The 22474-nt window shown below is 40.6% G+C and overlaps 1 protein-coding gene across 8 annotated transcripts in view; it reads left to right on the plus strand.

The window, feature by feature from the left end:
- Positions 1-628: 628 nt before the first annotated feature.
- mical2b (microtubule associated monooxygenase, calponin and LIM domain containing 2b) overlaps positions 629-22474 on the plus strand; it is an 81369-nt gene continuing 59523 nt past the window's right edge. For 5 of the 8 annotated variants that reach the window (XM_049573606.1, XM_049573608.1, XM_049573609.1 and 2 more), the window contains exon 1: positions 631-869. The gene's annotated coding sequence lies outside the window, so the exon portion shown is untranslated. Of the gene's footprint in view, positions 870-22474 lie in introns of all 8 variants that reach the window. The other 3 variants (XR_007449121.1, XM_049573603.1, XM_049573602.1) reach the window with 2 other exon arrangements.

The following is a 22474-nucleotide window of genomic DNA, read 5'->3' on the forward strand; positions in this document are numbered from 1 at the left end:
ATTTTGTCAAAAGTCCACTGCCACTATCATGTGTTTATTTGGGGGCACATGTTCTAGATGTTAAAGGGGAACACCACTTAATTAGGAATTTTAGTATGTTATTTCAATGTTCTAGCATGAGCTACTCTCTCTCAAAACCAAAAAACGTACAATTAAGTCTTGAACTTGTGATGTCATAGGGTACAAAGTCTGGAGCTGCTTCACATACAATGAATGGGACACTGATTTTGTGAACTGACAGAATGTTTGTTTTCTTTTTTATACTAAAATGAGCTTTACTCTATTGTAGTGTTGTCAGTTGAGAAACAGAAAATGTATCCATATAGCCAGAACATTCACCTGGCTGCTCTCATCTATAACATCTTTTCCAATTCATTGTCTATGGAGCAGCTCCAGACTGTATACCCCATGACATCACAAATTTGAGTTTCAGCACTTTAATTTTCTGGATTTGGGAGAGAGTTTTTCATGTTAACTAATATTTTTGGACTATCTTACACCATAGGAATAACAGGTAAGAATTTTATTAATGGTTGTAGTTCCCCTTTAAGTAGGACCTGTGCCCTGGGCACCTGTACACTAATGGCTCTACTTTACGTCTTCGTCAATGAGAGTTTTATTCTCGAAAGACACAAACCGGAAGTCCACTCTCTGTGCTGCCGTCGGGTTCGACGCTAGTCTACAACACGGGGGGCGGCAGACACACGGCGACTATCATGTGAGGAGCAGGTCGCTGGAGAGAACCGCCGCGCCGACTTTAGTGTGTTACCCGTCCTGTGAGGATAGTTTGGGACTTCCACTGCGGACGTATTGTGGATAACAGCCGGGGGACACCAGCGGGACTCCGGCTTCTTTTTCATGGACTCGGGGTAAGTAGCTGACAGCCGCACTTCTCCTCTGTGAGCGTGAGTGTACGACTGAGCGCTTATCAGGAATGTTATGTTGAAATGGTTCATATGAGACACATTCAGCTCACACTGCCATGAAAATGATTGGTTTTTTTTATTGTCTGTGTGTCATGCTTGTTTGAAGATAACTGTTACAGGAATCCAGCTGCTGGTGAATTATTTATCACTGGCTGTAACTTAATAGATGGTGCAACAGGTGACGTGTGGAGGCCCTAGACAAAAGGTTTGGTGGTCAGTTGGTTTACAAAATCATTTGTAGACTATGATGAAAATAAGACTTACTGCTATTAATGTAATGAATAGTCAGTATGTGTAGGCAAACTATGGACTGGAGCTATAAATTCTTGACTCTCAGATAACGTTCATATTCCAATCCACAGATACAAGGAAGGTTTGCTTGATTTTACATGCACTATACACTCTCGTGAAGCAAGGGCGTAGATTTCGTTTCAGTATTGTGGGGGACCAGGGGTCCTCACAAAACAACTCCAAACTTCCTAAACTCCTGTACTCTTGTACTCCTGTACACTTTTTTGCATCAATTTTTGTTGTACATGTCTTGAATTTTGTCAGATTATAAGTTCTCTGCTGCTACTGTCATGTTTTTATTGGGGGAACAAATGCACATGTTCTAAATAATGAGGGGGGTACCTGGCACCCCCTCGAAATCTACATAGACATAAAACATGCACCATAGACCTTGACTAGAACTAAAAAAAAATGCTATATTTTCCTTAACTTTACACCCCCCACACAATACCCGAGTACAGATTAGAGTAGTTGCCAATGAGTTGCTACTCCTCCCTTAAACAAGCTGTAACTTTAGGCGGAAAGAAGGATGTTAAAGAGGAGATGAAGTTGCAGAAAGGCCACAGTTTCATAGTGGGCAGACACATGTACCCACCTTAGCAGTGCAATCGTGTAGCCCATCTCAGTGAACGTTCTCCCGGGAGTTTCAAAGTGGTGCATGTGAACTTGTAGTTTTATATAGTGGCACAAGTGTGGCCCCCCTCTCATCTTCCAGATGATTTCTGTGTGCAGCAGGTGGCTTCACGTCCTCAAAGACCTGAAATCCAGTCAGGTGTGAAGGCTCGTGTCATTTTGGAGACCCGCAGTTGTTGTGGAGTGATGTTTCAGTAGTAGGATAAACTTTCACTCAATTTGCACTTGACTAATATGATGGATTAGTCTTCATTAGAACAGGATATGTGTTCAAACTTAATGAGTGGTTCCCCCCTTTTTTTTAACATAACCCTGCCAAGCAGTGCTGAAGTGCAACATCAGTGCTGCTTTCTGTCTTCAGAAAAGGGAACTGTGCATCAACTGGACCTACACTGACTGAGTGAGATGTTATGGCTCTATTCATATACACGGATTATCGATTTGAGGTAAATAAGCATTAGGAAGAGCAATTGTTGCAAGTAGCTTATAGTTGCTGAATGTGAGTTGGTTAGAAGCAGCTTGTCCAGCATAAAGGGCTAACGGGTCAGAGGTCCAGGACTTGGACAAATCCTTGTTAAATGCTGGTTTTACATGGGGGTAACCACAGAGAAAAAGGCTTTGTTACCTTGTTGCTGCTGATTCTGCATCATCACTGCTGACTAAACCACGTGCACTTTAAAACTTTGCCCAATGGCAACTTTAGGAAGGAAAAATAAGCTATTTTTTCACTTGTGTCCAGAAGCGTGTTGTACCTGTGATCCTACAGTAATGTTGGGAGTGATGTTCAGAGTGCCAAGGGCATAGGTGTCATTGGGAAACCTAAATCTGAAGGCAAACCTGCAGTGGTTCAAATCATCGGACAGCAAGATAATCAGAGTGCTTGTTTGGCTCTTATTAAAATAATGACTGTCTGTCTTCATCCACTTTGTCCCCTAGTTGTTGTTTGAGTGGTGCCACAGTTTGTCTCTCATCATCCTGATTTTATGTTTTGATAGAAATTACTGTGTGTTCACAAATCATAGCTAAACTGAATATTATAATAATTGCGTATAGTATTTCCTTTTTCCCCGTTTGTGCTTTGATCTTCTCTTCCTACTAAACCTCAAGATGTAAATATCTGACCATTTTATGTTGGCCTTTCCTACTTATCTGTACCATGATGCCTTTGGGAGGGAAAAAAAACAAGCCGTTGCACAAGCTGTCACTTTCTGGAATGAGTGGTTGACTTATAAGGGGGTGTCACTGCATATATCAGCCCAGGGGGGAAAGCAGCAAGACAAAAATACACCAGGGAGCCCAGTGTCACTGTCACTGGATGACCAGTGGGTTGCTGTCAGATGAGAAAGGCCAAGTTGAGCTGCAGTATGTCAGAGAATTTTCCAAAGGTTGGGTTGAGAACCACAATTTGAGTTATATGATGAGTGTGATGGCTCCTTTATTATGTTATCTATGATGCATACCATATATAAGATCAGATGAAAAAAAATATGGATCGCAGATTATATGTTTAAACCTGCATTAATCAATATTTTTGATATCAGTATTGCATCAAATGACTTAATGTAACATCAGTCATATTGATAAAATCATAGAAAATTATCACCAAACTCTGCAGCTCGAGCCTTCAAGCCTCTCTTGGAACCAAACAGCAGTCATAGTTAGTGACTTGCTGACATCTAGAAGCTAAAGAACCATATATTTGTCTCAGGAGTTGGTGGAGACCATGCAGTTACCTGTGGGGCTGAAAAATAAAGCAAACATGGAGGTGCCAAAAAATTCAATTTCTTGCACTTCCACTTGAGGCTGGCTCCAAAATGAGTCAACCTCCCTCCATAGACCCCTATGTGAAAATGCCACCTTTACAACAAATTAACAAGTTTACAGGCTGGTACAAAATGGTTTTGGTCTCTGGGGCGTCGGTGGCCCAGGTTCGACTCCAGCCTGTGGCCCTTTGCTGCATGTCTCTCCCTCTCTCTCTCCCCCTTTCACGCTTCGCTGTCCTGTCGATTAAAGGCAAAAAATGCCCATAAAGAATATCTTTAAAAAAAATGGTTTTGGTCTCTATAGCTATTTTCCACGTTCATGACAACTGTGTGGGGGTGAATTTTTATATACCTCCCCTGTATATATTTTATTAAGCCTTAAAGTTACGTGTAATTATGGCTATGCTGCTTTATGAGGCATGCTGTCTCCCAACAGTGTCCTTGGCTTCTCAGTCAGTTTTACCCATTGCGCCAGCCTCTTGCCCAAATATGGTCACTTCTGGCTCCAAAAAAAAAACAAGGCGGCGATGGCCAAAATGCCAAACTTCAAAACAGGAGTCCACAAACCAAAGGGTGATGTCATGGTAGCTACATCCATTATTTTTTACAGTTTATGGTGGAGACCAAAACAATTAAGGGGGTAATAGGCCCTCAAAGCAGCAGCAGTGACTAACACCGAACGTTGAGCTGTTATAAGAAGAACAAGAAGTTCAAGGGTTAGGGTCTGCATGTTTAAGTCACAGTCTGGAAACACTGACCACTGACTGGGCTAACATGTTGTACACCAGTAGTCCAAGGGTTAAATGCTTATTAGGCCAGAAAATCCTGTATGTCTTGAGGACACAGGGGTCCAAATCCCACCCTATAAGATGGGGTCTTAGATTTAATCTAAACAAACATAAAATCTGGACAGTCTACTGCTATTGTAACTGTATGCACAGCTATCCTTGAGGGCTGGAGTATTAAAACTAATGTATATCCAGTACAGATTTTGCACAATTGTTTATTACAGTATCAACAAAATCTGATCATTATAACTTGGATTTACTTCAGTGCTGTTGTATTTGTAGATGCTGATATTGCGAAGTGGTTTACTGGTTAATTCAGGACACCCTTACACTTACTGTAATTGTGTCATGCAGTTGCTGTGCAATGTGGACATACTGTATGGGATATAGCCTAATGTCACAACTGGTATTAAATTGAAGGACTAATCCAACCCCAAACCTCTACAATGTGCAGTGCTAATACTGTGAGGATTAAGGGTTTGATTTCAGGGCTCCCATGCACCAATTAAAGCTTTTCGTACAAGCAAACATATGGTCCTGTGTTATTCAAGCTACAGTAGTCTGTGTTGTAACAGGTGCTGAGTGAGGACTGACTCATATTCTCACTCATAAGTAGACAAAGGCTGCATAATTAATCGTCAAAATATCGCAATCTTGATTCAGGCATGTGCACAATTTCTGTTCTGAAGGACAATGATTCTGCCCTATTCAGAGATTTGCATATTTAGAATGATTGCTCATTATTTGTCCCTGCTGTGGCACCCACAAATGTACTTCAAGGCTGACAGACTCTTCCTGAACCCACCATTTCGCTAACACTCAATCAATCAAATTAGCCATGAAGCTAACTGTGAGGCTGGGTCGCCACAGAGAGTGTCCAGTCCTTAGTTGCTGTTGTTTTGGAGGATGATGCATGCATAGCCTATAGCTTTTCTAACATACTGTAAATGCAGGTTAGCTCTACCAAAGATATTCAGGGATTTCGTTGCCTTGTTGTGTGAACATAAACACAATGTGTAGAGGATCCTGACAATGCCACGCTCCACAGCGAAGCAGCCAACTCCATAAGTGAACTTTTGTCACCTAGCCAGCCAAAAGTTGTCTTAAAACCATCACCGTAAGCTGAGTAAAATGGTGTAAATATCTTAAAATAGTTGACTACACAATATACCAACCCTACAAGTAGAAAGCACTTACGTTAAATAATAATCCATATGAGACCAAATTATCTACCAGTCATTCCATTAAAATGTTGGTTCAGACCTGGTTGGTTACTAATGCACGATGATAAGCACTAAGAAAATGATGATATTATTATACAGAGAATGGCTTAAGGCTCTACTCATCTCACACAGTCTGGCTTTCTTGGTGGGGACAGCCTCGGTAAACTAAATAGTCTTGGCTGCGCTCCGAATTGTTACGTTACCAAACTGAGATCGAGCCAGAGTTGATGGCTAAACTTGACTGTCAGCCTTTCAGGAAACATATTACTCTGGCTGGGTATGCAGTAACAGACAGCATGCAAGGCAAATTTACATCTGTGTGTGTATAGAAAATACACACACACACACACACACACACACACACACACACACACACACGTATATATTTATGCGCGTGTGTGTGTGTGTATTTTTTTTCTCTTGCCTATCAGTCTGTGTCCCCTCTCTAAATTCTAAGTTTTTTGTGGGTCTGTGAAGCACAGGCGATTGTCTTCTTTCTTTGCTCAGCAGCAGTTTGTGGTGTTTTGAGTGGCAGGGTGGATAATTGATCAGTCAAATGGGATTGAAAATGACTGATCAATTTCAATCCCATCAGAGCTGATCAGACAGATGATAAGAGGAGCAGCTGTTTATGAATGACAGCAAAGTTTTATACACAGCACAATTAACAAGTAAGTTTCACTTTCACTGTGCCTGGCATTCCACTGCACAGTCTGTGCCAGAGTACGCTGTGCCCTCACAGTATGGATCAAAGAATTACCGGATGGTATATACATTTCAACAGAGCACCTAATAAAGGGAGAGAAAAAAAAGAGAAAATCAAAATGTGGCAGCAAATATTTTAATTGTGGCGGGCTGCCACAAACCCTGAGAAACCTTGTGATATGATGCTGCAATTTTACAAAATTCCCTTGTCCAAGTAAACTATGATTCCACATAAATTTTAGGGTTTTTTTTTAAGTTAATGAAGCTTGTGTTTCACATGTATCAAGATTTTTGTTAGATGGCGCGTGAAACAGTTAATTGCTTTTCAACTGATAAGTTCCCATCAGTGGCAGTCTAAAAATACAATATAACAGTTATATATTTTTATGTTGAAACAGCTATATATTTCTGTATATATATATCTTTGCAGTGTGATGTAGAGAACTATCAGTGGTGTTAGCAGTGAAATTTTGGAGGATCAGAGCAAAAAGATACATGAAGCTCAAATGTATGGCAATAGGTGTATTGGCAGCCCTTGTGAGCAGTTATTGTGTCGGAATATGACACAAATGGCCTATTGAATGTTGAACTAATGTATAAAAGTTGTTCAGATCTTCAACACATGCTTATTTGGTCTGAGGCCAGTAAGCAAATGCAGCTCAATGTTCAGTTGTCAGTGATGTTGAATAGCATTTCTGTAGTTTCCTATCGATACAAACAACTGATATCATTACAAAACATGCAGTTACGCTACTGATGTCAGCAATGCCAATTTAGGTCTTGTCACCAAACCTTTCCTTTTACAGTCATATTGGTTTTATTGATGTTTACCACTTGTTTGGACACTCCCACATGCTCTGGTACAACCTTTGTACTAAAGCTAAGAATCAACACTATGACCTTATTAGTGAAAATGCATTCAAAGAAACAGACCAGGTGAGATAAGGTAAATCCTTATAAGGAATCTTTGATCCTGACGAGCGAACACAGACATTGTTATCTTGCTCCCTATATATATATATCTGTTGAATTACAAACCACTGTTAAAACCACAACAAGAGCTCCTGGAGACAGTATCATTCTTCACCTCATGGTATGTAGAAACAGTACTATCTACACTGAGTGTTTTAATTCAGCTGGGCTTGTTTCCTGTGGGCAGCAGTCACACTATTTTTCTGTTTTGTGTTTTAATCTCAACTATAAAGACCAAAGGAGAGATTGATATTTGGTCAAGAATCTGTAGAAGAAGTCAGTGTTTCCTTTGGCATATTGTTTGTAAATGTTAATGTGTTGGTATTGGCTTAATAAAGGTTGTAATAATATAAAATAGTCAATTGTTACATGCCTCATAATCTTGAACGCTTTCAGAAACCGCAGAAAGACGATATGGGATTTTGACCCAGCAGTGAACATAGTCAGTTTGGGTGTTGATCTGAGACAGTTTGATCTTTGATTGAACTGTAGAATTTCTAAATTGATAATGTCCACTAAGTCAACACTTGTCTCCTAGTTTATTGTGTTGAGGTTTGTACAGGTCTGTCGTTGTAAGATTTTACCAGTGCCTCAGGCAATGCTAAAAAAAGACGGGATGTTCACATGTCCTGAATATCATATGCTTAGCCTGTGAAGGCCTTGGAATGTGTTGCATTGTACTAACTATTATGTTCTTGTACTTTCAAAGAATAGTTTGACATGTTTGGAAATACGCTTATTTGCTAGAGCGAATGCAAGAGTTGATGAGATTGATACCCTGCTCATGTTTGTACAGTAAATATGAAGCTAGAGCCAGAAGGCTGTTGGCTTAGATAAGCATTGAGCCTTATAGCAGGGGGAAACAGCTTGTCTGGTTCTGTTTTAAAAATCTGCCTATCAACACTATTACAGCTTACTAATTAGCCCATTGTAATACTATGTTCAAGATATACTTACAGTGGTTACAAAACCATTTATTTTCAATTTTACATTTTCTGTTTATATAGGGACTAAAGGTGCACCCAGAAAGTTTTCAGAAGTGGCCAGATGGGGCTGCTGAAAGTCTTTGCGGCACACCAAAACCAAAACCCTGACTGAATTTGAGGAATACGATTATGCTGCTGAAGTATATAGGCTAGTTGAAAACTATGGTAATATAGAGGATTGAAAATCGATATATTTTTGTTTCTGAATTTACAGTAATGTTACTAATTATCTGATGTGCATAGACTTATACAGGTACAGTTAACATTTTCAGTTCCATGACAATCCTGTTTTTATGTGTTATGTATCTGTACGTGTTACACGTTCTTTTCTTTAATAAGATAAATATACAGCTTTGATTTGGAATAAATTGATCGTAAGAAACAAAACCCTCATGGATACCCATAGAACTGGTTTTCTTGATGAGAAAGTTCAAGGCACCCCTTTGAAAATGGCCATGCCAGTTGTTCCTTGCCTTACTTAGCCCACTTCCAGACCAGCTATGGCAACATGGTTGGTTGGACCAATGGTTCGCTTAGGTTGCCTAGTATACAAGATACCACTATCTTTACGCTAGCTTAAAAAATGAGAGCACCTGAGCATCTTAAAGACAGTCGTGAGGGGGCCAGGAGTTGTATCAGGGGGACATGGCCCCCCCGGTCCCTACTTGGGTTTGCCACTGGTTAAAGAAAGCTAGCTAGTTGTCTTGTGGCTAGTGCTTTGTTCACTTATGCACAGACAGGCTTGTACTATCAATCTTCTCATTTAACTGTGGGCAGTAGGGCTGTCAAAATTGCTCAAAAATGACGTTCGAATATTCTTTCTAAAAATAACTCATAGGTTCAAACCATTTGAATTTTTTTTTTTTGCATTATGTCCACAAGAGGGCAAACTAATACAAGGAAATATACTTCTGTATGTATTAATACAAGGAAACATAACTACTTGTAGGTATTTTTATTTCACCATAAACGTCTTTGAAAACATTTACATAACTACATCATTAAAACACATAAAACAATTATCTATAACATTACGTTATAAACGACTGCGGACCTCTCGCTCGCCCTCCCTCTCTGACCCGTCAGGCCACACCGCCCACGGAAGCGCTGCGAATAGCCTCGAAGCGCCTCGAAGCGAAGCCAGTTTCCTTTCAGTGCCCATGTTAACCAATTGTGTCATCCACACCTGCTGCGCCGCGCCGCGCAGCTCCGTGGCCGCTCCCACCTCCCACTCGCAAAGAGGACAGCTGCGGTGGTGTTTTTTTTTTTTCTCCACAATCGAATATCAATTTTCACATTCGAAGGTCCATTTTTTTTTTTCAAATTTGAATTTAAATTCGAATTTAGAATATTCGTTGACAGCCCTAGTGGGCAGAAAATGTTAATAAGTGTATTTCCCAACATGTCAAACTATTTCTTAACCCTTTGTCTTTGTAATTTTGTGTAATGGTAGTTTAACTAACATGACTTCAGCATTGTTGTGTCAGTACTGAACTGAATTTGAGGGCAGATGTTGTCAGTACCAGATTTTTAGGCTGCCTTGACATTGCTGTTCATTTGTGTGTGAATCCAGAATGATTTCCATGCATTTGAATTTTGGCTGTGTGGACTTTGCAATTAGACTGCTCCCTCATATTTACATCTGATGAACCAGACAAGAGATGCAAATCTTTCTACCCTTTGTCCTCCTTCCTCCTCGCACACAGCCCGCTCAAGATGGCGTGCCCTACCTGATTTGTGCCTTAAGGGAAGTACAAAGCACAGATACATATTGTTATAACTACAGTGCACTCCCTGTCCCAATATTGCTCATGGCAATTGCAAATATATAATATTATAGTTCAGAATATACTGAAACTTTTGTAACCTCATGTCTTGGCAGCCCCCAGAGGCCTGAGGGTAGAGACTAAAGCCCCAGTAAGCCTGTGCATTAAGGGCCCATTTCCCATTGGCCACTATCAGAGCCAAGTTCCGCTTATAACGATAGTTAGTAAGATGTCCTGTCTGCATCGATTAATTGGCCAAACCGATAATAAGTTGACCTTTAGTACAAATGAAATGTGAGCATTTTCAGTCGGCTTGCCAGGTTTTTTTGTTTTTATAGTGGCCCTGCAGTCCACCACAGCTAGGCCAAGTGAGAACACGCAAAACGCAGTTTAAGTATGAGCTAACGTTATGTTGAAGTCCCAGTTGATTTTACAGTGCTTTGTCAATCCCACTAGTGCAAGAAGAGAACAAGTCATAACCCTGCTGTGAAATGGAGTTCACCAGGAACAGGATATGGCTGTACTTTGCCCTCTGGAAACTTTCATCATAAAACTCAGCTGTCCCCTCATGGCTTAGTTTTATTCTGCTTTCGTGTTCAGTATTGTTGTCATTGTGGATATCTGCAGGGCTTTGGTTCTTCAACAATGCAGAGCACTCATGCAGTTTTAATTGAGAATCTACTTTTTTTGGTAGTCACGAGTTACACTGTCTAAATCAGTCTGTCTCGACCTCCATATACACCTGTGTAACATAGGCCTAACTGGTTTTCGCATTTCTGAGCTAAAAGAGTGCACAAAATGTACAAGCCACCAATGAAACATTTTTTACTTGAAAGGTCATTGAAACTGATTAAACCCTTGTCCCCCCAAGGTTGTCGGCATAATCGGACATTTTACTTGTTAGTCCAGTGTAGCTTCAGAATACACTGTGTACATACACCGATCAGCCAAAACATTAAAACCATTGGTGGGTGAAGTGAATAACATTGATCATCTTGTTACAGTGCAATGTTCTGCTGGGAAACATTGGGTCCTGGCATTCATGTGGATGCTACTTGACATGCTCCTCCCACCCGAACACCATTGCAGACAAAATGAACCCTCACATGGCAACAGCACTTATCACTGGCGAAGGCCCCCACAGCAAGACAATGCACCATGCCACATCACAAAAACTGCTCAGGAATGACCCGAGGAACAGGACAAAGAGCTCAAGGCGTCGACCTGCCCACCAAATACCCCAGATCCCAACCTGATCAAACATTTGAGGGATGTGCTGGTTTGGAGGCCAGGTTGATGCCTTGAGCTCTTTGTCATGTTCTTTGGGCCATTCCTGAGGAGTTTTTGTGGTGTGGCATGGCACATTGTCCTGCTGGGGGGCCACAGTTACTGGGGAGTGATGTTGTCATAATGGGGGCTGCCTGGTCTGCACTGGTGTTTAAGTGGGTAGAGCATGTCAGGTGGCATCCACACAAATGTCAGAACCCAAGATTTCCCAACAGAACATTGCATCTTAACAAGATGATCAGTGCTGTTCACTTCACCTGTCAGTGGTTTTAATGTTTTGGCTGATCGGTGTATAGTATATTGTTGTGTATATAGTGTAGATAGTGTATCATTATGTGGTACTTCTTGTAAAAGAAAACAATATCAAAATGTTAACATAAATGTCTTAAAGCTGTAGTTGGTTACTTTTGTATAAAATAACTTGTTGCATTTGTCTTTATATTCATACAGCACTGAAGGAGGCAGATAATCTGTGGGGAAAAAATACTGCTCTGCTCCTATTTTATTGCCTGGCAGAGATTCTAATGGCCTCACTGCATGTGGAGTCTTGAACGCAGCTGTCAATCACATCAGTCACTGCTCATGATCTGTGGTCAAACTGTCAAACTAAGCAGCACTGATCAAATATGAATCTGTTACACTGCCTATTTCTCCCTGAAATGTTTTCAAAAACATATTTTAGTGTACTGTTTAGCTGTAAAATGAGAAAGTTTGCCCCAGCTAGTGGGTGAAGCTTGGCATTTCAGTTGACTGTCTCCAATATGGTGGCAGTTTTAACAGTAAGCTCAAATAAGTTTATAAAAATATTTGAGGTAAGAAATAGGCAATGCAGTAACAGAATCATGATTCATATTTGATCAGCGCAGCCTAGTTTAACCATTTGACCGCAATTCACGGAGTGATTTACATGATTGATGTGAAGCCTGCCGCAGGGTTGAGCTTATTACCATTTTTTTTCTTTTTTTTTTTTTTTTGAGCCAATAAGATAAATTAATTGAAAAATGCGCGACTTTGGCTCTGGTGCCAACGTCTGTCTCTGTGTACAGCCTCCACTCTGTAGCCTCACTCATTCCTATCAAGCCTATCGACACTGAAGGCAGACTGGAGCTGCTCCACTGAATAAGCTGAGTTGTGTGTAAAATGTAAGGCAGCAGATATTACCAAACTGTAACATCACAATCCTCTATGCTGAAGTTGCATGAAGTGTTTCTGCTTTTTGTAGCATTCTTTTGTTAGTTATAGTAGGTACTGGATGTAGACTAACTCCAGTTCCAGGAGTATGAGAACTACAAGAGGAGGGGAAAAGGTAGACTGTGCCTGCATGTGGTTAAATATGTGACCATTACATACATACAGACATTTCATACACCAGATGTTTATAACGCAGACCTGCAGATGTCCACTCAGTCTGCGTTTGGACCTGTTCACAAGAGTCAGCCGTCACTTTATTTGTGTCTGTTAGTAGAGGATCCAGACCTACCTGCAGTGTAGTTCATACACTTCACTGATAAACTTAAATTATACAGTAAGATTTGGCTTTATGATGTTCGTGACACACATCACGTCCTGTGCGTAGGGTGTGCCTGAGGGGGCACCGATGATAACAATCATCATGCACTTGCATGACTGTGACCATGTGAAATTTAACGCACACTCACAAAAAATATTTGCATATGCGACTACGTTGGTTGCAGTTAATGTCATTCAAAACTTACATTTCATTTAAAATCTTCCCTGAGAGTACATGCATTCAGATGTGCATCTTTGTCTCCCTTCTGTACTTGGACAATAATGACTCTGCTTCGCTGTGGTCACCCACCCAGGGAATAACAAATATGTGGATGATGAGTGGTTTGCTCCCTCTTAGAGCGCCTTATCTGTGGGTGTGTTGCTCTCAGCTGTGGACCAGTCTGATGTAGCTTATAGATATTCACGCAGAAGTTTCCCCTCCGGAAAGGCTGGTAGCAGTTTGAGCAGTTAGTCACTTTGTTTATATGTTTTTAAATTTTTTCATTTGTTTTGAAAGCTTTTATTCAGAAAAAAAGTGAAAAAGGAAATGCCTGGTAAATTGTTTGCAGTATGGCAGAGGATGCAGTTTCAGCATCATCTAGCACAACTTCTTTATTGTAACAAGAAAAATTTTAATACATTTTTTTTTTTTTTTTACATTTGCTGTATGTAGTAAGATTTAAAGTTAAATTACTATGAAACAGTACCAGCACTGACCAGCGTCATAGGTCTGTGTTTAGGGACTCTGATACAAAAATGATTCTTGTTGTTAAGATGAACCAGACTTGTTGTTGTTACAGCAATAGTCCAAACTAAGATGGTGTTCAAATACAGGATGCTGAGTGAGTCATGGGAAGTCAGCCTGGCATCACCGGACCAGTTTGTTTATTCTGGAACCTCTCAGTTTATTTTCAATTTCCAACGGGCGTTATCAACGTCCGTCCAATGAAATGCATCTGAAAGCACTTGGACAGACCTGCAACCAATTAGAGCAATGGAAAGTGACGTAGTGCTGAGCAGCAGACAAATGTAAACAAACATCAGTGTGTAGAGATGAGCTGTGATCATGTAGCATCACTGTGTCTCTGAACAAGTTCTTAGCCTGGCATCGCCGTTCTTAACGGGCAATGCCACTGACCAAAATGCCTCTGGACACAATTGGAAAGACTTACAACCACTCAGAGCAATGAAATGTGTATATTGTATCAGTACATATACAGAATATATCATACATACATATATTACAGCTAAATGGTGGCCTACACTCAAATGTGTTTCTGAAAACATTTGAGGTGAGAAATAGGCAATGCAGTAACAGAATCTTGATTCAGATTTGATACTGTCAAATCAGTGGTTCCAGACTGGTGGGTCCCAGTCCAAAAGTGGGTCCTGGGTCCATTCTGAAAGGACCACAAGTGACATGAGAAAAATAAACTTAATTTTGAGGTGCAGTGAATTTCTGGCACAGAGCTTTTATTTTGAAGTGCCGTTCCCCCCTGTAGAGTGAGTGACTAATGGACCACTACATGAAAAAGACAGCAAACTAGCCCGATGACATGGCCAAAAGCAAGTGAGGATGCAAGGATTAAACTGTGTGGACCCTGAACAAATGATGAAGGACCAACCTGGACCCTGTGGCTGGACCAGTTGGGAACTGCCCTCTTTCCTGTCAATTTTGAGCTGTCCTAAAAACGAGGCAAAAGCTCACAAATTTATCTTAAAAAAAGGGGAAAAAAAACTCTGATTAGATAAATGGTTGTGATTTGGCTGCCCAGCATCTGGTTGGCTGGAAATCTGTTTGAACAGATGGGGGACCAGACGCATCCACCAGAGCAGATGAAACATGGCCACTCAGATTCATCTGGTTCCCAGTTTAGCCATTTTTGCCATCAGAGTTTGAAAGTTTTACTTCAACAGAAAGTTCCACGTCAGGTGCAGCCATCTTGGTTTTCGAAACAACGCTCCTCTTCACTAAATTAGGTCAGTACCGTAGTGGCCCCCTGTGCAAGGGTGTGTAAGCCAAAAATAATAACATCATGTATTTTGCGTAAAGTGTGAAGGCCCCCCAAGTCGTCAGTCATCGTATTAAACCTGTCCCATATCAGATAAACGGTTGTGATTGGCCAGACCAGTGTCTGGTCAGCTGGGAAAGTTTGAACAGGAGGGAGACCAATCGCATCAGCCAGAGCAAATAAAACATGAGCTCACAGATTCTTCTGGTTCCCATGCAGGAGAAAGATGGAAAATTGCTTTTCTGGTGAAATTATCCTGGGTTGATTTCAGGGTCATGTGATGAGGAGAGGTCTGTCTTTAAGTTGAACTTTCCAAGTTTCTAAACCTTCTTCTACACTTAGATGCCAGTTTATTATACACGCCAAAGTAGATTAACATTAATTTACATACATCTATTAATTGTTTAAAGAACCTCTGACTTCTGAAATCCACACATGCATTATATTTGGTATCTATCAGGATTTTTTTCTCAAGCAACTGTTAACTCAATAACATACTCATTGTCTGATCATTTGGATACATTTTGTGGTACTTCGTGAAAACTATTGTGATAATAATTTATTCATTAGTGGATGATGTTGCTCAGTAATTTCAAAACCAAATCTCTCAGGATTTTATGGGAATTTTGTCCACATCTTGCCACTGCAGTGTGATGTTCAGACATCTCAGATGCATTAGACTTTTCTGTGGTGTGTCTCTGAGTAGAAGGCAGCAGGTCCACACTTCGTCTCTCTGACATTCCAGCTGTTCACATTTCCTGTTTTTAAAGGAAATCACTGCTGCTGGAGCTAATCAGCATCACATTCAGGAATACCACATCTCTCAGCCAAGTATGTACTCTCTGCGGTCAGATTTAAATTCCATACATTTCAAAATGAAAGAATCTGCAACGATGCTCTCTGGACCTAACACTCCCTTTCCGTCCGTCTGTAGAGTCCTCACATTTCTGTGTCTCCCTTACGTCTCTCCCACTCTGTGTTTTCCCTCTCTCTCTGGCTTGGCATCTCGTCTGTCTGGGTAGGAACTTGTTGACTCAGCTTTGATCCCTCTCTCAGACATTCTCTCTCTCACACATACACACACACACACACACACACACACACACACACACACACACACACACACACACACACACAATCACATGTTCATCCACAGGCCATTGACTTTAAACAACTAAACTGACCATCTTTCCTTCCTGTGATTTGTTTATGTCAGAATATAAAAAAAACAAGATAAATGTTGTTACTTTTTATGTCTCATTAAACTAACTTTAAACACCTTATCACTCTCTGAGGTTGTAATGGAGAACCCAACAGCTTTTTTGCCAATGATCTCTCCTTGCTGTTTCAGAGTGAAGTACATGTCCAGTTTCATATTACTCACCCAACCCAACAGGGCTCCTCCATTACGTGTCTGCTTGCATTTTGAGGTCAGTTTTTAAAAATGCAGTTGGGGAAAGAACAAATCATAATGGAATTTTAGTTTCTGTTTGGGTCCTGCTCCACAGGAACCTGTCGTGTCACCTCTAATATTGCTAGGCTCAGTTTGGGAAATGCCAGGAACTGTTATGCACGGCAGTCACTGAAATACAGTACATATTTTAAGCACCCTGTTTGCACTGCAAAGATGCACTGCTAACAATGTGTGGCTCCACTTACTGGATATGACGTGGGAAGTAACCCATGAACCAGTTTTGTCCATTGATAATTGCTATATGTTTTATTTAAACAAGATGTCTGTCTTCCTAAAAATACAAAAAAGGCAGTGTTACTGTGTGATATAATTTGTTCAAATGGGCAGTGTCAGGGAGTCGTGAACCAGTAGTTTAACTACATTTTACAGTAGCTCGCTGGTAGTTCAATAGCATTTATATTTGCATAGTAGTTAAATTAATTGTTTGTCATATATTCTAACATTTGTTGGGATTCTCAATTATTAGGTGGTTTAGGTTTAATCAGGTCTTGGTTTAATCAGTACAGCGTCTCCCCAGTTTTATCAACATGATTTCTGGATAATGTTAAAGGGTTGTACTGTGTGATCAGTTCTTCTTACAGCAAGGGGACACTTCCATGTCCAGCCACATTTACATCATTGTGAAGTTTTTTCAGCTTATCCCTAAACAGGGGAAGTGCTAACACAAGCAGACTGTGTCAGTTCATACTTATTTTGGAATCAAATTCTCAGTATTGAAACAGACACATAAGTCAAAGCTGAGGAATGTGATGAAGAATCTTGTTTGTAGAGATGAACTGCCTGTGTTGGTTATGTTTGGCAAGGATTCCCATAAAGACAAACGAAAACCCAAAGAAAATTTTATAGTCTTAAGTATTTCTTGATTTGAGCGTGTAAACAGTCCAGATTCCAGCAGTGTTGAATTCCTGTTTCATATTGTGTTGATGGAACATATTATGGTTCAGTCACAGGTTATGGCATAACTCCTTTCCACAAATTCAGAAACTGAGTTTATGAGTTATTTGAGATCATTATGACTGTAGATCACAGTATCTAACTCAAAAGTGAATGTAGCATGTGACCTTTATTATCTGGCTGAGACTGGCCTCTAGGGCTGGGCCGATATGCTTACCTCCCGATTTGATACTTTTAAAATTCTAACGTGCCTATTTGATATGTATTGTGATTTTCAAGTATTGCGATTCTACAAGTATTGTGATTTAACATAACTTAACTTTTTAAAACTAGACTACAGAAATAAGTTGAATCTTACACTTGATGTTCCTATTTCACCTAGTTGCTGGGAGTATGGAGAGCTCTGGAGATGGACCCAGTAGCAGTAGTAGCAACTTGAATTCAGCTGGCGTAAACCCCAGCTCCGGGGTTTCGGTGGACTGAGTCTAATCTATAGCCCTTTTTAGATCGGAATTATGCAAATTTGCAGGAAAGCCCGATCAGTCTTCTTTCAGCATTGGCAGTATAAAAACAAAATCGGGGAGTGTGGGATTTTGTTTATACAGAATGCGCCCTTTTTGGGGCAATGGGGGGTGTGAACAAGTAACAAAATGTGTAGCTCAGCGTGTGACATAAACAGTGACGTGGAAGGGAAGCCGCAGCTAGTCCGTCCTTCGGCGATTCTCTCGTAAGTCAGCCCGTTCTTCACCGTCCCTGTCATCTGACGGTTAATGGCCTCTTTGTTTGCGAGGGCAAGGAGGGCACGCAATTCCTTGTCTCCCCAGTTGCTCATCTTTACAGTGTCTGTCAGGTTTGTGTTTCCCTCTTGCTACTAGCTGCTCGCTAATTCCTGCTATCAACTGTTTCCTGTTTATCCACTGCCAGTGGCTCGCAACTGCTGTGTCATCAACAGCTCCTCCCACAAGTCTTCAACAGCCCCTCCCATTGTGGAAGGCTGCCTCGGTCTGTTTAAACTAAAAGGGTTCCGCCAATATGACTACCCTATGAGGTGGAAAATTGGGCACCTCAGATCAACTCGCCAATCCAGCTTTGTGTGTCTAAATGCTGTCTAAAACAGCCCGACATTTGCGGAAAATCTGGCAGTGTAGAAGGGGCTAATGTAACAGCAGCAGCAACAGTTTGCTGATCTGGTCGGGAGTTTGCGCTGGGTTGGCTGAATTTGAGCTGCTATTTGAGCAGTTGAAGGACCATGTCCATGGACCGTGAACTATTTTCTGCTTTCTCACTTTGGCTTTGTTTTTCTTGAAATTGATAAGACATCATGTTTCTCATAGATTACAACAATACAAGAGGCAACTTCTTTCTACCTCTACATTTGAATTATATCAATTTAGGCATTAAAGAGCAACTAAGACATCGTGGGGAAATAAAAATCATGATACTTAAGTGAACCGATTTTTGTTCCCTCCCCTACTGGCCTCTGGAAAGGATTGGTGTTACAGATAACACTGTTTTCAGTGTTATGCAAAGAACATATTGCCAGGCTGCATGTGTAATAAAATTAGGTAATTTTGTGGCTTCATTGTGAATGAAGCATTGCTTTGTCTCTAGCCCAGTGACACATTTCTCCTGCTCTACTTGTCACCTGTACGCTCCAGTTCCTTGTTCCTCAGGCAGTCTGGTAACCTGATGCCGCACTGTGTACTGTAGTGTTACGAACATTACCCCCAACTTCCCTGACATGACTTGTGCCACTTCTGACGTCATGGGTGACTTTTAGTTTATGATAAAATCTACTTTCAGTTCCTGGACACTTGCCTTCAGATATTGTACTATGTTTCCTCTGTAAAATGCGGGATCCAGATCCCTCTAATTCTAGGCTGTAGGCGTCTTTTGGCTTTGGAATGTCAACTGGGCTTTCTCACTTTGACCACAGCCTGTCTGGCTGTTGAGATTGATTTTGCTGTACCAGCTTTTTCTTGAAAAGATGAGTGAGTTTCCTGTTGGAGATCCAAGCCTGTATCTCTTGTGAATAGTAATTATAGCAAAACTTTGTTCAAAGTCTTGCTTTCTTTTTGGGCAGAGTTCCACAAGGCCCAGTTTTCATGTAAAGACAGCTGTATTATCAGCCAAAGTCTGGTATATCCTTTGATTGATAGATCAATGCCAACACTGTAAATGTAAGATACAGTGCAGAGATTGATTTAGAGGTCTATGTGAATGTAGAAATTATTTACTGTGATGGAACTGTTGCGCATTCAGGTAATGCCATGGGTTAAATCTGTATCTGAAATAATAATGTGAGATTTTTCTCACAGTCTCACAGTCACATGAACGTTAGCCCAAGAAATTGCTTTGCTATTTGAGGAAAGCTTAATTCATGTAGCATTAAGCAACGAGCTGAGATGATAAGTCAGTACATCAATTAGTCCTACATCAACAGGAAACCAATCAGCAACAATCCTGATCATGGATTGTTTCAGTAATTTATAAAGCAGAAATGCCTTACCTTATCCTAATATACCACAGCTCTGTACCTACAGATCTAATCACCTGTTTTTTATCTCCACTTAAGTCTCACCTGCTGGTGCACTGATCTTAACAGTGACGCCTGACCTTAACATCTAACTAGATGGTATCCTTTGCATACATACCGGTTTATATATATATATATCTTAAATACTGTTAGTATCCTGTTACTCTTCAAAGGTTCTTGTTTTGCAGGTTACACCTCCACTATGGACACTTGAACCTATTGAAATAGGTGACTTGATTAACACATCATCAAATTAGTATTCAGAAATAGATATACATTATAAGAATGTTCCGTGTTAATTTGTGTGCATTAGTGACATAAATTGGCATCTATGTATAGAGCACCCATGGAGTCATGATGAAGAGGCTGTAAAATGAGATGTTGCGTAATCACACTGGGTCATTACAGTAACGGAAGCACTAATGATCTGACTGTACACACCAGCTGAGAGTTTACAGTTACCAAACAAAACTATGGAAATGCTGTAACACATTTTCCTTTAATGGAAATGTTGGTCACCATTTTATGCCTCTCTGCTGGTGATAGCCAAGGCCAGAGGCATTATTCTTGGGGGGTTGTCTGTCCGTCCATCTGTCTGTCCAGCTCAATCTCTTGATCTCAAGAACTCTTTCTGGGAATTTTTTCAAATTGGATACAAATGTCTACTTGGACTCAACAAAGAATTTATTAGAATTTGGTGGTCGATAGTCAAAGGTCAAGGTCACTGTGACCTTACAAAACATGGTTTTGGCTATACACAAGAATTCATATGCTAATTATGACAAAATTTCACACAAACAGGATATATTGATGAAATTATGGTATAATAATGATGAAATGATGACATTTTATCAAAAAAGTAACAGGTCAGCTTCACTGTGGCATCATAATGTCCTGCAAAAACACTTTAATGGCCATTACCCAATGTCAAAAGAACTGAAGGGAAGACTTTTGGTCAGATACTGAATTGGTGACACTAATCTTGGGTGTCCACCTTGAAACTGTGCTAATTGTAGAGATCTTTTGTAATGCCAGGTGTAAGATGTGTAAAAAGCATCTATGTTTTCATGGACATAGATTCAAACTATAATTGTACTATGGCGGGTTCATGGAGGCACACAACCACAAAGTGATAGTTCTTGTTAACTATATTACAGTTAACAGTTAAAAAAGTTAACTGAAAAGCAGATTGCAATAATAAAAGATTTCCTCCAGCTGATGAGTAAGAAATGAAAACAGCTGAAACATTAACTTATGTATGAGCCGGGGAAGCAGTAGAAATGTCAGTTGAATGACCAGTGAGCGCTAAAAGAAGTTGTATTGTCAGGTGAATCGTAAACAGTGAAAGCAATTAAGATTTAAGTTGATGTTAAAACGTCTGAGATAGTTGTACACTGTAAATAGTTAGGGCAATAAAATGTAAATGTAAATATTAAAACTTTTATTTGAAGAGCACAAATTAGTTGTACTGTTGCAGCATTTACATTGTCATTTAGTGAGTGAGGACCAAAAGCATTTGAATTGTCACTTTAAAGTGCAACTTGCAGGTTAAATTTTTTTTAAAAATATATACATAACCTTGTCTGAAAATTACCATATGAGAAGTCAATTCAGAATTTATTATGGTTTACACGACATAAGGGCACAGATTCAGAGGAAAAAGTGGCTCTTTTTAGCGCCTCTTCTAAAAACGCTTTTTTTTCAACATCGCCTGATATTACGTCATGAGAGGGACTCTGCATCCTTGACCCTGACTCTGTCCAATGCGCAGTAGTAGGTGGTAGTGAGTCTGAGCGGTAGTAAACTTGTGAGTTGGTATTTTTTTGGTTGTTAACAGTGCATTTCACCATTTGTGATTATGCCCAATTATCGTGTTTGTGCAGGTTGCACAAACTTGAGTCTGTGAGGACATCGAGTCCACCATTTTCCGGACAGAAAAAGGAGTGGAGTTATTTTTTGTGCCTGGGTGTGTTTTGTGCAGGTGAAGAGATGTGATTTCACGGCTTCATCTGTGAACAAAAACGAGAGGGAGAGGGAGATCCGAGCCTCGAGGGTATGTGTGGGGCTGCGAGCCTCGGGTCTCCCTCTCCGTGCCTCGGGGATTTGTGCGAGGGTGGACGGCCTCCGCGGAGAGGGAGGCCTCCGTGTTTGAGACAGGAGTGGGCGGCGTAAGGGTTGATGGGCAGTGTGAGGCATGTTATGTCTGGTCTGGGGGGCAGATTCTCCAGCAGAGCCCAGAAGGCATCCACCTCCCTGCAGCACATACTCTTCACAGCTGAGGACATGTGGAAAATATGTGATGGCAAACTTAATGTTGTGATGTGAACACAGCGTTAGACATCGTTAGCTGTCCTTAGCTAACGCTGGTCGCTCACCAAGACACCTGCCCAGTTCTCATAGTGCTCATAGTTATAAGCCTGTGGGCTGTCATATGCATATGAATGTACATTTTCAACCTCTTCAGTCTCAAAACTAGTACTGGGATCCATGTTTATTAATGTTACACTCAATCGAACTCGGCCGGACTCCCTTATGCTACGTCACTTCCAGTTAGTGGGTTTTTAGATACAGAAGCAAAATTCTCTTACAAAAACGACCCCAAAAGTCACTGTAGTGTGTATATGTTTTTGTTTTTTGTTTTAATCGAGTTTCTACATCATTTTCCTACACATTCACCATGGTCTCCAACCTGCAAGTTGGACTTTAAGA

The sequence above is a fragment of the Epinephelus fuscoguttatus genome, linkage group LG4 (assembly GCF_011397635.1).
Source record: "Epinephelus fuscoguttatus linkage group LG4, E.fuscoguttatus.final_Chr_v1".
NCBI lineage: Eukaryota > Metazoa > Chordata > Actinopteri > Perciformes > Serranidae > Epinephelus > Epinephelus fuscoguttatus.